This window comes from Saccopteryx bilineata, chromosome X (genome assembly GCF_036850765.1).
Source record: "Saccopteryx bilineata isolate mSacBil1 chromosome X, mSacBil1_pri_phased_curated, whole genome shotgun sequence".
In the NCBI taxonomy this organism is placed as follows: domain Eukaryota; kingdom Metazoa; phylum Chordata; class Mammalia; order Chiroptera; family Emballonuridae; genus Saccopteryx; species Saccopteryx bilineata.
The window spans coordinates 54,200,804-54,219,863 of NC_089502.1; positions in this window are offsets into that span (position 1 = coordinate 54,200,804).

Below are 19,060 nucleotides of genomic sequence, written 5' to 3' on the forward strand. Positions count from 1 at the left end.
TTTGTTGCCAAAACTATCAGAAAACAAAGAAGTTTCTCTGAAAAAAAAATATTTATCATTATCAGTATTTTCCATGTCTTAATTAGTTGTCATTTAAAGCTCTTTGGGGGGAAATGAAGATAATGCTTTACATTTGAAATAGTGCTTTACTACTTATAGAACCCTAGTAGCTATTATCTCATGTAGGCTTATTAACTGCATGGGAAGTAGAATGGACAGGGATTATTACACCATTATATAAATAACAAAAGTGAAGTTCAGAAAAAATAGATAAATTTTACTAGGTCACTTGCCTAATAAGTGACAACTGGGAGCAGAACTCAGATTTTCGAACTCAAGGTCAAAGCTTTTTGCTATTTCACTGTATCATCATGGAGCAAAAATAAAACATGGCCCGTGAAAGGTTATTTTCTTTTTCTAATAGTTTTTTCCATCAGTAAATTTTACTCTAAAATTCAGGCGCAATGAGTACTACCTTGTATGTGCCAGAATATATAAAAAATCGATTTCAGAGACTGTGTGTAGTAAATTATCAAATAATTCTGTATAACAGAAAAGATCAGGATATTGTTAAATTTATTACCCTGCTCTCCCAAAAAAATCATTTCCCCACTTCAAAGCGCAACATTGATACCATTATCCAATTGCTATGTAGTACATCAAGGCTGTTTTTCTGAAACACTAAAGAGTAACACTAAGTGGTAACCTGAAATCAATTGGAGGCTCCTACAGTTGCCTTAGTTACAAAATTGCTAGATTAGCAAATAAAAATGCAGGATTACCAGTTAAGTTTTAATTTCATTTAACCAAGGGATATTTTTTTACAGTGCAAGCATGCCCTAAATATTGCATGGTCCATACTTATAACTTAAAAAATCACCATTTAACTGAAATTCAAATTTAATAGAGTGTCTGAATTTTATCTAGCAACCCTACTGAATTAAGTCATTGCCATTTCACAGAGACTGCATTTAATGATTTTTTTTTGAGAGAGAGAGGTGGCGGGGGGAGAAAGAGACAGGAAGAGAGAGAGAGAGGAAGGAGAGAGATGAGAAGCATTAACTTGTAGTTGCATCACTTTAGTTGTTCATTGATTGCTTCTTGTATGTGCCTTGACGAAGGGGGGCTAGGGTCAAATCAAACCAGAGACCCCTTGCTCAAGCCAGAGACCTTGGGCTCAAGCCAGCAACCATGGGATCATGTAGATGATCACACACCCAAGCCAGCACTTCTGTGCCAAGCTGTCAAGCCTCCACTCAAGCAGGTGACTTCAGTGTTTTGAACTGGTACCTCAGCTGCCCAGGTGGATGCTCTGTCCACTGTGCCACCACCAGTCAGGCAGATTTAATAAACTTATCCTCCTCTCCTTTGATGGGTGTCTCAGAAGCATGGCTTTTAGGAACCATGTGTGTTATAGTTGTGTGTTTTAGTAGGTGTGTTATAGTTGGAGCTTTAACAGTACCATTCTTGGTCCTACAAATCTAGTAGCTTCTAATGATTAGGTAGGCTAGAGGAAGGGTAGAGTGGAATAAGCATGGGCTTAATTCAGACAGATTTGGGTCTTATTTCTTGAATTTCTGTGCACTGTGTGACCCTGCTTAAGATATTTCATTTCTCTTAGCATTAATTGCTTCTTCTATAAAAGGAGGTCAAAATGATCTACCTCATAGCTAACAAAGTAGTATTACAATTATGTGACTGTTATTACAAACTGCCTAGCATCTTGCAGTTTATCATTGGACACCCAACATATTAGCTAAAGAAAAACCAAAAGAGTCTCATATAGACAGATAACTGTGTAGCCATATCAGTCTTCATAGACAGATATTAATATGCAAGTTAAGATTTATCATGTCTATTTTATCAGTGAATAGAATCTGAATGGACATAAATGAGTCATTATTGTAAATACCAGAAATAACTTAGAAATTACCCATTTAGCATTATAGAAATCAATATTATGAGTCTGCTATATTACTTTGTCAAGCGGCCAGATGGTTCATTATTAAGAAAGTCCAAGGATATTCAGATGAAAGAATTTACATGTCAAGTATTAGATCTGTGTAAATAAATAACAGCATGAGTGTGTTATTACTAACCACTATTTCTGGACAGTTCTAACTCATCTACCTATATTTGGGCAATTCCTTGATTGTTAAATTTGCAGCCATTTGAATTCAGTTTGTTGAAGGTGTAAAGAGAGGCAATGAGTAGTCAGGAGGCTCCAAAGATTGAGATTTCAATAATTCTCATAGTGAAAATGGATAAGGAAGGCAAACAGCCTTGAGGTTCTAGAAGACTATCAGCAAAAACAGATCATGTTTTGATATGTCACAGCTTTATATTTGACCAGATTCACAGCCGAAACCCAGTTCCTGGTGGACCAGTGAAGTAGAACATAGGTTAAATTTTGCAGGTTCACTTGGGTAAAAAAAACAACAACAACTTTTTATTGGGAGAATGAACGCCAAGGCCTCAAGCTAGAATACTAATCGCTTATCTTTTGCAGGCTTCTAGGATATCCTGTTCCTTTTGTTTCAAGAAGAATGGGGGCTGGGGCCTGAACATGATCATGGAGTCAATGTGTATCTGATGTTGCAGTTTGCAGTCTAGAATTCTATTCAGGTTTTTGGGTTGTTGTTTTTGTTTTGTTTTGTTTTGTTTTGAGAGACACAGAGAGGGAAGCATCAACTTGCTATCTTACTTAGTTGTGCCATTGATTACTTCTCATATGTGGCCTGACCAGGGTTTGAGTGGATGAACTCAGAAGTTCAACCAGTGCTCTCAGGCTCTAGCCAGTGACACCAGGAGCAGAGAGATGTAACTTGAGAATCAGCCACCCTTCTAAAATTTTCCACTGAAGATCATTCCAGCCATACCACGATTCTTCTTATCAAAGATAATATAAAATAATTGAAAAGTCTTACATGAAAGTATAGTTTAAATCTGTTTTTTTTTCAGGTAACTTTATCCTAAAGACAAGCCATCCAAAAGAAAACTCCAAACGCTTAGTTACAGTCATGCAATTATATCTCCTATTGTTGGACTCAAGAGATATGGCTCTTCTCTTGTACTAAACCTGTCACAATATTATTACAGGATCCTTCTAGGCTAATATTTTTCTCTTCCTTCTCCAGCTGTGCCATGGACTGCTTAGAAAAGCAGTCTGAAACAATTAGATATGTTTATTAGTCGCCATGGCTTTTAGTTCTGGTATCTCCTCACAGAAGTTCTGACAACCTCTTAAAAGGAGAACTGAGTGGTCCAGCAATCCTGCTGTCATTCTGACTCACCTAGAGAAGAAAATACGTCACTATTAAGCACATAAGGAAACTTCACAGACATGTAAACTTGCCTAAGGAAACCTCTTTGAAGGTTCAGGAAGAATCACTGAAGAGCTAATCAGGGGGAAAAATATACGGCACATGGTTTTCACGGATTGGATCACAAATTGTCCTTACTTCACCCTCTGGCTTGTATATTCCCCATTTCACAAAAACCAATGAAAGGGAGAGGGAAAGAAACTAAAACAAGATAAAATACCACTCAGTAAATGAATATATTAGACATCTTAAGAAAATAAGAGCAACAAAACCCCCACAATCATAGTGAGCTACCACAAAGGTCCAAAAAACTCCATTTATCTAAATAGATAGGAAATGTTTAAAAACAAATAGTAAAAAAAAAAAACACCCAAATTAGAAAGAGTCCTGGCTAGATAGCTTGGTTCATTAAAGCATTGTCTTAATACACAGAGGTTGAGGGTTCAATCCCCAGTCAAGGCACATACAGGAACAACTCAATGTTTCTGTCTTTCTCTCTAAAAATCAATCAATTAATCAATAATATATATATCTGACCATCACCCCCTTGACATCCTGCTTTCCCTCCCTTTTAATGGAACTTAAATTCCATTCCATTCTATACTTGCTCCGGTTTCGTTAAATGTCAACTACCTCTTTCTTCCACTCTCATACCCAGATAATGACCTTGTTTCCTATTTCATTGAGAAAATGGAATAAACAGACGAGAACTTCTATATGTTCTCACCACCATGTTTACCTCTATCCCTACCCATATATTCTCCTTCACTTCTATTTTTATGAACTGACTTTGCATGGCCCGAGCCATGACTTTCTCTGTGAATATGATCCTATCTGGTCACCACCATTCAAACACATTGTTCCAGATATCCCTCTCATCTTTCTAATTTTTTTTTATCATTTTTCCTCTTACTAAATATTTCCCATCAGTGCATACACTGTTATTTCTCCCATGACATATTCAAAAAGCCTCTATTGAATTGATTTCCCCTCCAGCTACCATATTACATCTCTCTTTTCCTTTATAGAAAAAAAATTAAAAGAATTGTCTATACTGCTCCCTTCCTAATTTCTTTTCTTTTTTTTCTTTTCTTTTTGTATTTTTCTGAAGCTGGAAACGGGGAGAGACAGTCAGACAGACTCCCACATGCGCCCGACCGGGATCCACCCAGCACGCCCACCAGGGGGCGACGCTCTGCCCCTCCAGGGCATCACTCTGTTGCGACCAGAGCCACTCCAGCACCTGGGACAGAGGTCAAGGAGCCATCCCCAGTGCCCGGGCCATCTTTGCTCCAATGGAGCCTCGCTGTGGGAGGGGAAGAGAGAGACAGAGAGGAAGGAGAGGGGGAGGGGTGGAGAAGCAGATGGGCGCTTCTCCACCTGTGTGCCCTGGCCGGGAATCGAACCCGGGACTTCTGCACACCAGGCCGACACTCTACCACTAAGCCAACCGGCCAGGGCCTTGGTATATTCTTGACTCAAGGACCTTCATATTATATATAAATACTTTTATCTGGAAAGTTCTTCCTCTAGACAGCAACATGGTTTACTCCCTCACTTTACCTTAATGCATATGTTTCTGAGTCACTGAGGTCTTCCTTGGCAACCATATCCAAAAAGAAAAATCTACTCCACTATTTCAAATTCTTATTCTTTGCTTTATTTTTCTCCTTATCTCTCATTGTTCCCCAACACATTACATTTTATTTATTTATCATACTTAATAGAGGTCTTTCCAAGTAGAATATAAACTGACATTCAGAGAGATTACATACAGAGATTTTTGTCTGCTTTTTTCCCCTGAGTATAGAACAGTGCCTGGGACATAGTAGACTCTAATTTGTTGAATAAAAGAATGCATATATATTTTTATTACTCTTTATTGTCTCTCCTCCATTCTCTCTGTTTTTAAAAAAATATTATTGATTGATTTTAGTGAGAGAGGAAGGAGAGAGAGAGAGAGAGAGAGAGAGAGAGAGAGAAACATTGATCTTTTCCTGTGTGTGCCCTGACCAGGGATCAAACCCACAAACTTGGTGTAGTGGGACAACACCCTAACCAACTGAGCTATAGGCCAGGGCTCTGTTTCTTTTCATAGAATGCCTTTTATAATGATCTGAAACTTGTGGAACTAGGTTCCTCGTAGATCATCTTTCCTATTTTCTTTTGTTCTAGTGAACTATGTTCCAGGAGAATAGCCTGCCTCACATTTCAGGTTCACCAATGCGCAAATTCACTCTGTTCTCCAACTGAGCAAGTTCTTTGACCTTTAAAAAATTTCGATAATAATTTTTAGAAACTTCAACCATGTATTTGTGATCTTATATTTGATTTGCTCTTATTTTATTTCAGAAACTACAGACACTTTGTTTTAGAAGTTCTACCTCTGATTACAGAGTATTTTGCATTGCAAAATATTTTAAACTAAACTCACAGATTAATACTAGAAAATGACTCATCTTTGAACAATAATGCACTTGCTCTAAGTGAAGCAAAACACTCAGGAGTCAAGACACTGAAAGAATGCTTTTGCATAAAGAGATTAAATGGCCATTTTAACTCTCTTCAAATACAAAGAGGAAATACTTCAGACAGAAGGAGTTTTTCGTTGATGTTATTTTCTCTGAAGAGGATAGGGAATGAAAAGAAATTTGTATCCTTAAAAACTCTGGACCTTGCTGCTACCATGAGGTTTAGATGACCTGAGATTGAAAATGAAAAGGGTTTAGGTCATTCAATGATCTGTCCTTTCAAAGAATTCTAATCTTAAAATTACCAAGTTCCAGAAAGAAAAGTTCCATTATATAAGCTGCCAGGGAAATCAAAGGCATCCTATCCATTACGGCACAGGTCAGGAAAAGGGAAAGATTCACAACTTTAAACAAAATTTCAAAACCGGCAAGAACAAATTTGGATTTAAATTTTAGAACTAAACTGACACTTGACAGCAATGAAAAGGAAGAAACATTTCTTACCACTAGGATGTTTTATTAGATTCTTACAAAATGAGCTCACTTATCCTTTAAATATACTGTAATAGGTTTTAGTTTCCCAAACTTTTACTGTGGTATTTTCTTTCTTATATAGTTTCACAGGGGAGACTGATGTTAATATTATTAACTTTGAATATTAAACATGTATATTTCAATTTTTTTTAATTTTCTAGGATGTTCACCACTCTGTCTTTGAGAAATCATAAGAAAATTTATAATAATAAACATATGTAGATGCCAAATTGCATTTCATATTAACATATGTTAGACTGAAATTGACCATAAGCCTGACCTGTGGTGGTGCAATGGATAAAGCATCAAACTGGAATACTAGCGTCATTGGTGCGAAACCCCGAACTTGCCCAGATAAGGCACATATGACAAGCAATTACTACAAGTTGATGCTTCCTGCTCCTCCTCTTTCTCTTTATTGTCTCTCTAAAATCAATAAACAAAATCTTATATATAAAAAAGAAATTGACTATGACAGTTTGTATAATTAGTTCATTCTAATTATCTACAACTGATAGTCTTCATAATTGTATTCAAGAAACAAATTTCATTTACTAATCTTGATTTAATGACCATCTGTACTAAGTGGAGTTTTTCCCTAATTTTATTTGTTTTACTTTTCTCTTTACATGGCACGGACCCAATATCTGACTTTCTATAATAAATCATAACTGTCTCTGGTTTATAGAGAAAATTACAAATACAGATTGGAAAACATCTAGGAAATAACTCATTCATCAAAAAATATCTCTATATACTGAAGAAATTCCAAATGACCCACTTCAAATATTTTGTGAAACAGATTGATTTAGCTCACCACCACCTTTGTATGAAAAGTCAGTGGAGTAATTAGTTACCCTAGAGGGTTGGTTTTTAACCCTGATATCAACCTGTTTGTTACAAAAGGATAGAATGAACAGATGACAACTAGAAAACTAGTAGTACAGAGAAAAAAATTTTAAAAAGCATTCTCATTTCATCTCTATTCTAAATTGAGATGAAAAAAAAGTGACTAGATTCCCAGTGTACTTCCTCTAAAGACAAGACAATGATCATTATAAATATAAGTACACTGTTGCTCCATAGATGGTGAGAATTTTAGAGAGAGAAGGAATAGATACAGACAGAAAGAGAGAGAGAGGAAGAGAAACATCAGTTAGTTGTTTCACTTATTCATGCTGTCATTGGTTGATTCTTGTAATGTGGTTCTGACTGGGGATCAAACCGGAAATGTCAGGATGACTCTAACCAAGTGATCTACCTGGCCAGGGCCTCAGGTAGAAATTTTACTTTATTTTTTAAATTTAAATTTTTTTTCTTTTAGTGAGAAAGAAAGAGAGAGACAGAAACAGACAAGGACAGACAGTCAGGAACAGAGAGAGATGAGAAGCATTAATTCTTCATTGAGGCTCCTTAGTTGTTCATTGATTGCTTTCTACTATGTGCCTTGACCAGGGGCTCCAGCCAAGCCAGTGACCTTGGGTTTCAAGCCAGCAACCTTTGAGCTCAAGCCAGCGACCATGGGGTCATGTCTATGATCTCACACTCAAGCCAATGACCTAGCATTCAAGATGGTGAGCCTGTGCTCAAGCTAGTGACTTTAGGGTTTCAAATTTGGGTGCTCAGTGTCCCAGGCCAATGCTCTATCCACTGCACCACTGCCAGGTCAGGCCAATGGTAAGAATCTTAATTTTGAGACCAAAGGCATTAGATTAGTAGTATCAACTTCTTTTTTTTTATTATTGAACTTATTGGGGTGACATTGTTTAATAAAATTATGTAGGTTTAGGGATATCATCATTACTATTCATGTAGCAAAAACAGTTTTGCTACAGAAATAACAGCAATAATACCAATAATAGCATTATTAATAGTATTTAAGATTTACTAAGCTTCTTCTACATGCAAAACAAGTTGCTCAACACTTTAGAAAAATAATTTTACGTAATTCTTACTCTATAGGGTAGAAAATATGCCCATTTTACAAATGGGAAATAAAACACCTGAGGCTCATGTAGGTTAACTAATTTACCCAGATGTTACAAGATTGAGGTTGTGAAAGGGGAGCACATGAATTTCTAAAATGCCACACCTTAAAACTTTGGCAAACACATGAAATAATTTCAGAATTTATACAAGTTTAAAGGCAAGTCTTTGGAGAATCTGTGAGAATGCCATGGTGTAATCTGTAGTACATACAACAAATGTGGAGGATGATGCTTGGATTTTGGTGGAGAAATTAGAGATGTACTATGGCTGTAAAACTCCAGAATCAGCAAAATATTAATAGTTTTATCCAGTATTTCTCTAGTTAAAACAAACAAACAGCCCTGGCTGGATAGCTCGATTGGTTGGAGCATTGTTCCAAAGTACAGGGTTGGTTGCTGGTTTAATCCCCAATAAAGGCACATACAGTAGCAGCTTGATGTTCCTCTCTCTGTCTCTCTCACTGCTTCTCTTTAAACAATAAACAAACAAAACCTGCCACTCAATGGAGAAGATGTGGTAAGAACAAAGATCTATAGAGTGTCCATTCACAAAGTCTCCTCCTACTACAGTTACCTGGTTCAGGCCCTCATTACTTCATGTCCGGACCACTACGATTACCTCCTTACTGGTATTTGCCAACTATTTCTTCTGATCTATTCTGTACACTGCTACAGGCTTAATCTTCCTAAAGTACAACTGTAAGCATGTCATTTTCTCCTGGCCAAAAATCATCAATGATGTCCTACTACCTAGAAATAAAGGAAAACATCTAGTCTATTTAATTGTATAGTTCTTGAATGTTCATTTTATAGGTATTTACTGAGTGCTTGCTGCTATAACCCACACACTGTACTTGGGGTTTGGGTGATACATTGGTAAGCAAAACAGAAACGGTAATTGTCTTGATGAAAGTGCCTGGGATTATTCATTAAATCACTCTCTGAAACACGGTGACTTCCACAAAGAATGTGTGGAAGGAAGGAAGGAGGGAGGGAGGGAGGGAGAGAGAGAGAGAGAGAGAGAGAGAGAGAGAGAGAGAGAGAGAGAGAAAAGAAAGAAGGGAAGAAAGGAAGAAAAGAAGAAAAGAAGAAAGAAAGAAAGAAAGAAAGAAAGAAAGAAAGAAAGAAAGAAAGAAAGAAAGAAAGAAAGAAAGAAAGAAAGAGAAAAACATTGGTTGCCAAGAACTGAGAATGAAGGAAAGTGGTAAACTAACTGCAAAAGGCCATAGAGAATCATTTGGGGTTAATCAAAATATTTTATATCTTAATTTGGCTGCTAGCTCCAAAAGTGTATATATTTGTTGAAACCAATCAAACAGTATACTTTACTTATACAAATTATATTTCAATAAAGTTGATTTACAAGTTAAAAATAATAAATGACTGCAAAGAAATTATTGTTTGTCTTAAAAGTAAAGATGGTGGTTACTTTGAGGAGCGAGGATGTGGTTGATATTGGGATGGGATACAGGAAGGGGCCCATGAGGTCACTGGCAAAGTTTTATTTCTTGACTTAGGTGGTGGTTTCACACATATTCCTCTCACAATAGTTCATTAAACCACCCATTTGTTTTGTGTGGTTTTTATGTATCTTTATTTTATTTTATAATCAAAGGGTAAAATTTTAAATTGAAAAAGATTATCACTGTTACTTGAAGGCCCCCAGTTAAGGTGAAGCATTGAACCATATAGTCACAGAACATCAGAACTGGAAAGAACTTTGGTGGTCAACTTGTCCCACCTGTTCATTCTACAAAAAAGTACCTGGAGAACCTGAGAAGGTAGCTTTTTTGGAGTCACACATGAGTTGATCACAGTTCTTGGACTATGTTTACTGACTCTCTATATTGTGCTCTTAAGCCAGTGCAGGCAATAGAACTATACAATACTTGCTTTCCACTAAACGATCTTCAGCTACTTGACAATTCATGACAGCACACTCTATTGTTTAGTTACTAAACACAATGGTAGCACATTGTTCTTCTAGACCACTTGGGGGAAAAAAAAAGATGTCTGAGGTTTGCAATAAAGCTTGCAAAGATAGTGTTATTAGTAATGTCTGTTTTGTTAAATATAAATGATTAAATTTTAATCATCATTCCTTCCATGACTTCAAAGACTGCCTCCTTCCACAGGGAAACTCCATCAGGAGTTGAAGCTAGACAATAATTTGAAGGAATACTGCTTTGAACTTGAACTAATTATTAAAGTTACAAAATGTCATGCTGATTACATATCGTCAAAAACTTGAATTTTGACTACATAAAGAGATGGGGATATTTTTGTTGATTGCTAATGTTTATTATTATCCTCAAATGCCACTGATCTATTTCAGTAAAGCATGTGACATGGCTTTATTTACTTTAGCAGAGACTGTGAAACATGTATCCTTTTTATGCACGCTGTGCTGCTGCTGTTACTTGATAGTTTTAAAGTATATATTCAATTCTTAAGAGATCCTTCTTTTCCAATTAGATTTCTCCCCAGCTTGAGAATATATTGTCATCAAGTACTACTATAGTCTCTGTATGAACTACAAAGCATAAAACCTAACAGAAATTGAAATTGACATAAAAATGTTCTATGCCTTCATTTTGTAAATGAATGAAATGACTATTTGAAGAATTGAACTTCAACAAGATTGCTTAGTCAAATAGAATTAAATAATCAAATCAAGTACAAATTAAAAACTTATAAGTAAGATATTTATAAATAAAGAAATAAAATAATTATTATTGAGCAATATTTAAAGTAATCAGCCTAGGGTAGAATTAAATATCAAGAAATGTCTCTTTTTATTCTGTACCCAACAGTTAAATCTAACTAAAGATCTATCTCCAAACTTTAATTAAAATATTTTTTCCAAGTGGACTCTGAAACCTGGGACTGGCACACCACTCCATAATATCAAAGTGTTCAAAGCCTGTTTCCTCGTATCAGGGTTATTTCCTCAGGTAGATTTATTTTTCAAGTGAGAGAAGGGGAGGTGGAGATACTCCCACATGCACGCTCCCCAGGATCCACCTGGCAACCTCTGTCTAGAGCCGATGCTTGAATCAACTGACCTATCCTCAGCACCTGGGGCCAATGCTGAACCCACTGGCTGCGGGAGGGGAAGAAAGAGAGAAGGGGGAGAGGTAGGAGAATAAAAACAGATGGCCTTTTCTCATGTGTGCCCTGACCAGGGATCAAAACCTGGGATGTTCACACACCAGGCTGATGCTCTATTCACTGAGCTAACCAGCCAGGGTGATTTTTTTTTAAACAGCCTGCATGGTGTAATCTAGCATCTACTCTATCATTTATATTCCAGTCTCAATATATAGCAGAATCCACTATAGCAATCTGAGCTTCTTTTGATATTCATGAGCATACATGTTTAAAACAGACAAAATAAAGCAGAGAACAATCTATACTCTATGAACTCCATGTCCATGAATATTACATTGACTCTTCTTTTTTTACTTTAAATAAGTACAATTTATTAGGTCAGTTATACCTAAATAAAGCTGTTTAAATGAAAAGGCAAACAAGAAGTCATTACTCTACTTAAGTACCAGGTTCCTTACAAAAGAAAGAAATCACTAAGGAAGATGGGAAGGTGTCCACAGTGTGTTGCTATGTACAAAAAAGCGAGGTTCAGAGCCATACTATTAATAATATCAAAAGTACTTATTTGTGGCAGATACTTTTCTAAATGCTTTATGTATAATCATTCATTCTTGCTAATATTCATGTGAATTGGCACTATTACTTTATACTTTTGCAATTGAGGGAACTGAAGTTTGTCCCAATCACACAGCTATTAACTTCTGAATGAGGGCTGCTTGGGTTGATCCTTTAAACTTTGGGAATATTGGCCTGTCAACTAGCTCAGCGGTTTTCAACCTCTTTACACTTGGGGAGCAGTGAAAATAGAATTATTTAGGGGACCACTGAGGCAGAAATCACTGTAAGCTTAAGTGAATTCGACTATGATCATTGCATAATCTTCATACAACGTCAGGGTAGTTAAATCTTTCAAAGACCAGCACGAAATTTCTGGCACATCAGTCTGCTGACTGGCAGTTGAAAAACAATGATTCTGCCCTGGCCGGATAGCTTGGTTGGTAAGGGCATTCTCCTGAAGCGTAGAGGTTGCTGGTTCAATCCCTGATCAGGGCATGTATAGGAACAACTCAATATTTCTGTCTCTCTCTCCCTTCTTCTCTTACTAAAATCAATAAATAAAAATATTTTAAAAAATTAAAAAAAGAAAAAGAAAAGAAAGACATTGATTCTAGCTAAACCTTTAGTAGCTACCTGCTCCTGCCTATCTTATCTATTTTTAGTTTGGGGTTATACTAGCTATCAGAGTAGTTCAGAATTCCACATGACACATTCTGGTTATTTTTGCTCAATGAATGTAAATCTGTCTCCAAGATGTTTATCCTCCCTTTTCATTTTTGTTTTTACTCTAATTTCAGATTTCAGCTTTCCATCTGTGATGGGATAATTGTGCTATCTCCCTCCACCAAAGATTTGAAGTCCTAAGCCCCCAATACCTGTGAATGTTATCTTCTTTGTGAAGTTCAAATGAGGTCATTTGGAGTGGGGCCTTACAGAAAAGAAAAATTTGGACACAGGTAGAAGTGCACAGAGGAAAGACAATGTAGAGAGGCAGAGGCACAGGAAGAATTCTATGTGAAGATGAAGGCAAAGTTTGAACATGTGCCAGCAAACCTCCTGGAAGCAGGGAGAGGGGCATGGAGTAGACTGTCAAAAACAGCCATCAGATGGAAACAAACATGCCAGCATATTAATTTTGGACTTCTAACTTCCAAAACTGTGATAGAATACATTTCTGTTACAAGTTTTGGGTACTCTGTTATGGCAGCCCTAGGAAAATATACCATCTTTTTCCAAGGTGGAAATGTACTAAAAGCTATATAGTGCTTCTATTTTGAGAAGTAAAAGACAAAAGAAAAGAAAACAAAACTCTTTAATTAATCAGGAAGAGGTAATAATTCAACCAATTCCTAAAGCAGAATAAAATTCTTTCCCTATCAGTCACCTAGCCAGGATTTGGGGGACATTTTTTATAAAAACAATTTAATTTGATAATGTCTTTCAAAGGCTTTGTCACCTTTACTTTTTAAAAGGACCCAGGAAGAAAATTCATAAAAAACTTCTTGGGTACAATGTTGGCCAATTGGCTCAGCAGTACAGCGTTGGCCCAGAGTGTGGAAATCCTGGGTTCGATTCCCAGTCATGGCACACAGGAGAAGTTCCCATCTGCTTCTCCACCCTTCCCACTCTCCTTCATCTCTATCTCTCTCTAACCCCTCCCACAGCCAAGGCTCCATTGGAGCAAAGTTGGCCTGGGTGCTGAGGATGGCTCCATGACCTCCATCTCAGGTACTAGAATGGCTCCAGCCACAATGGAGTAATACCCCAGATGGGCAGAGCATCGTCCCCTCGTGGGAATGCTGGGTGGATCCCTATCAGGTGCATGCAGGAGTCTGTCTGATTGCCTCCCCACTTCTCACTTAGGAAAAAAAAACCCAAAACAAACAAAAAAATACTTGTTGGGTACAGCTTGTCTTCCTTAAAAAAAGCATAAATGGAATTTGAAATTAAAAAGTGTATATGTATGTGGACATGAGTAAAGAAACATACACAGCAATTCAACCATGTTCAAGTTTGCTATATTTATATTCTAATCCATGAGGACAGCATCATTAGTACCATCAAAATATTATTATCACTCTAGAAGACCTGATAATTATTTAAGTAGCAAAGATCAGTTTTTGTTTTTGCTTCAAACTTAAAGGTAGTTACTGAAAACAATCCAATCCTTTGCTTAGCTTTGCCAGTGGAAACCTGGTCTAAGGCCAAGACAGAGATGAGACTGTAATGTCTCTTTGTTTAGGTTGTGGTCTTCAGTCTGGTGAAATCCTGGTTCTTCATTATGCAAATTACACATCCCATTATTTTGAAATGCACAAATCCTTTAAAATCTATTAAAACACAGCATTTACATACTGATTGAGGTCATGGATGTTTTTATGATCTGGGAGTTACATAAAAAATCAGATCGCTTCAAGATTCTTGGATTTCAGTGCTAGCTGCCCAAATGGTATGATGGCCAGGAATGTGTCCTAATCTGCAAGCACTTCAGCCTCATTGCACCTTAGTTATGCCACTAGTAAATTCTTCACATAAATTATCTTACCGTTTACTTCTGAAGAAATTAGTGTTACATCTTGGGTTGTGCTGAATGACAAACAGGTGATATTTAAAAAACAAAGAGATTTTATAATATCTTTTTAAAAATATGTTTCCTATTTTGAAGTTCATTTTCTTCCATACCCAAGAAACAAAGCAAAAAAAAATTGGCACTGTTTATTTTTAAATTATCACTGAAGTCTGACTGGTGGTGGTGCAGTGGATAGAGTGTCGATCCTGAATTCTGAGGTACCTGCTTTGAAACCCTGAGGTCTCCAGCTTGAGCGTGGGGGTTGCTGGCTTGAGAACGGGATCATTGACATGATCTCAAGGTCGCTGGTTTGAGCCAAGGTTTTTGGCTTAGCTGGAGTCTCCTGGTCAAGGTACATAATATAAGCAATCAATGAACAACTAAAGTGTTGCAGCTAGGAGTTGATGCTTTTCCTCCCTCCTCCCTTCCCCTCTCTCTAAAACCAATAAAATTTTAAAAAAAAGATCATCACTGAAGATTGCTTAGAGATTTTAATGAAACATTCCTTAGAATATCCATAACTTATAAAAAAGATGAAATATTTGGATAATGATAAGGTTTCAAAATGGCACCTCCATACATCAGAATAGTAGTTTTCACAATGATTATAACTTCCTTTTGCCCCAGATTGCTCCTTCCCAACTCTATTATCAACTCCATTACCATTTATTTTTGTGACATCCCTATGACGGCAGCCAGTGACTCCCAGACTGAAGACACCGAATACACTTCCTGCTCGTGGCTACTTCTCCAAAAGTATTCTCAGAAACAATCTTTTGTTCCTACCTTTGCTCTTAGATTGGAACAAATAATCTTAATGAATGATTAAATGTAACACTAAAATCAAAATCTCCAAGCACATATCAAGCAATCATAATCATATTGAATATAATCAAGCAATCATAATCATATTGAATACAATCAAGCAATCATAATCATATTGAATACAATAAGTATCTTTTTGGTCTCAAGGGACTTAACTATAGTTGTCATACTTTTATCCTACAACTTGCAATACAAAGTATTTGTTACACTGATTTTTGTCTTTCTGCTCAGTATAAACTCTTTGGTTTCCTTGCATCAAATAAACTATTTTAAGATTCTTTTAAAAATTAGTTTTTTAAAAAACAATTTTACTTATTGATAAAGTAATAAATGGGGTGTGTGAGATTAAAAGGAAGCATCAACTCACAATAGGCAGTAGTTGCTTGCCATATATGCCTTGACTGGGTTTCAAACTGGTGACCTCAGCACTGCAGGTCAACATTTTATCCACTGCGCCACCACAGGCCAGGCTAAAAACTACTTTAAGAGGTATAAAGGAAAAGGCCATTTTTTAAAATAGAGGTTATTCTTGTATTACAATATTACTTATTAATTATTGTATTATTTTTCATATGAACAACTGTAAACTTACTTTTACCACACCTACACATATATCAGTATACATTGCATCATATTCAAACATTTTTAAATTTAAATAATTTATTTTTAATTATAGTTGACATACAGTAGTATATTATAATCACCCCAGTGATTAGACATTATGTAACTTATTCAGTGATCATCCCAAAAAATCTTGTACCCATCTGACACCATACCTACCTATTAGAATATTATTGACCATAGTTTCTATGTCTTAATTTTCTCATATTTTCCGGGACTAACCACTCACATTATAGGCATTGACCTTGTAATGACACAAAAGCTTTCTCAGATCCCACAAGGAGAGGTCTTGGTTTCTGCTAACCTAGTTCTCATGTAAAAAATTAAGCATTGATAAGAAGCTTTCAAAGACTTCATTTGTTTTAAATTAAGAATGTCATCCATTGTGGGACCGGGGCCATTCCTATGGGGACAGAGCCTAAAGAAAAGCCATACAACATTCACTTGGCTTTCAAGGAGACAAATTCAGACAGGTAAAGTACCCTCTGCCTTTCTATATAAGATGTTTCTTTCTCTTTTATATATTTCCACAAGAGCAGAACCTTAATCTTCTAATTTATTTAGAATCATGAAATATTGGCATTTCAAGAGTCAACTGATACAGGAAGACATTGAAGATTGGAAGGGACTTAGTCAAAGCCACATACTAGCTAATGGCAGAAGCAAGGCCAATACAGCTTGAGGCTCGCACCTGGATGTACCAGTTTAACTTCAAATGTTATCTCTTTTCAATAATAAGAAACTAAGAATAGAAGATAAAAAAACCTGTTGATGGCTTATTGTGTTCTCATCCTATTTTTTTTTGTCAAGGTCAGAATAATATTCAAATTCTGATTAATTTCATGATAGTCTTACAAGAAAAGCATATCTAGTCTCCTCAGGGAGAATGTCCACATTCTAATATCCAGGTCTATTATAAGGTCAAGAGAGGCATGATCACTTTTGGAAATAGCACATATTGTACATGCCATTACTTCAATTTCTGAGGAATTAGACCATAAATGAAAATCTCTCCTTGGATTAGATTGAGACCAGTACAATTTTACTGGTTTCTTTCATTGTGTTTGATGAGTTCAAATACATTCTAATCCTGAACATTTTCCCTCATAGATATTAACAAGTGTATGAAATACAATTAAATTAATGAAAATGAGTATGTTATTTAGAGAGGTGAACAAGGTTTTCATTCCTGAAATACCGGCCTTCTGTGTGTCTAATGTAAATGCAGTTCCAAACAAGCTTTTGCTCTCTGTGTTACATGTTAATAATATTTCCTATTTAGACTCTTATTTGGCATCACAGAGGTGTATTTTAAAATGATTTTAAATCAATATTTCCACCTATTATTTGTTTAGCGTGTATTTAGCACGGTCTCGTTCTTAGCAGGGGTTCCATCTCTGCATGATCATAAATGTCTATTATCCCGTTCTAGAAAGTGAGTTTTGCCATAATGACTACGTTTAGCGCTCTCTGCCTCCCTCCCTCCCTTTTTAGTCAGTTAGGATTGTGGCCTGTGACTTTTGGTTCTGTGTAAAGTAAACTTTTACAGTGGCTAATGGCAAACCATTGAACATTTTATGTATGTATGTATGTATGTATGTATTTATTTATTTATTGAGGGAGGCAGGGAGAGAGAGACAGGAACAGGAATGTGGTGAAGCTGTTCCAGTATGTGCCCTGAATGGGAAATTGAACCCGCTCTAGGACAAGGCTCCAACCAAGTGAGCTATCCAGCCAGGGCTTAATTTTTGTTTTAATTTATGATTGAGTCAGAGAGAAAAAGAGAGAGAGAAGGCAGGGGGAAGGGAATCATTCCTTTGTTTTTCCACTTAGTCATGCATTCACTGTTTGCTTCCCATGTGTGACCTGACTGGGATTGAATCCACAACCTTGTTGTTTCTGGATGACTCTCTTAACTGACTGAGCCAATTGGCCTGGGTCAAAACACTGAAAGTTTTAAAGTGTGCAAACAGAACTCCCCTTGCTACATTTTTAAAAATAAAAGGCTTACAATGTTATTTTGTTAGCTTCTTTGTTTTAGAATTAATTGTTCTAGTGGTGCCTAGAGTTTTATCGACTTTTCAAAAAGTTAATGTAAATGTGGAATCCAGTGTTTCCTCTTCTAATCCAATAGAGTTTGAACTCCAAGTTCCACACAGCAGAAGAGACAAAGAAATGTGCTATCAGTAATAAATCAGAAGAGAACGTGCAAGGAAAACACAAACTAAAACAACCAGGAACAAATAGCTAGATATGTGTTTACTCTGCAGGAAGCCAAAGTATATGAACTGTTGGGAGAAGAAATTCACATGTATAAAAACAGATAGAGCTCACAACATCTGGAGGCACTGTAGGAAGAAAGAGAAAAAAAAAGCCTGACCTGTGGTGGCGCAGTGGATCAAAACCCTGGGCTTGCCTATGGGAGTTGATGCTTCCAGCTCCTCCCCCCTTCTCTCTGTCTCTTCTCTCTCTCTCTCTCTCTCTCTCTCTCTCTCTCTCTCTGTCTCTCCCTCTCCTCTCTAAAATGAATAAATAAAAAATAAAAAAAAGTATTTAAAAAAAAAAAAGCCTGACCAAAGATGGCTTGGGATATGATCTACTCATTTCAAAATTAATTGTTGAATGTTTGTCCTTTCAGGACTATGCCATGAGATTTTTCAGCCCACAATGCTCGCCCCGAGGAAATGTGTGATCTAGCTGAAAGCTAGAACAAAAATTACAAATAATTACCATCTAAGGCAGAATGTAAGAATTAATGTAAAGAGAAGGACAAATGAAATGTTCTGGGGTTCAAAGGAGAAAGAAATAAAATCAGATGAAAGGAAGCAGGAAAGAATCCCTGAAGAAAATGCCTTCTGGGTTGAGCTCTGAGTAATGAGTAGGATCTCCAGAGGCAGAAACAAGGGGAAGGTGATCTAGCCAGAACAGCATGAGTCGCTTCATAAGAAGTACAAAAGTCTAATCGCTAGACTGTACATCCAAAACTAATATAATATGGAATGTCAATTGTAACTGAAAAATAAATTTTAGCCAGACTGGTGGTGGCACAGTGGACAGATC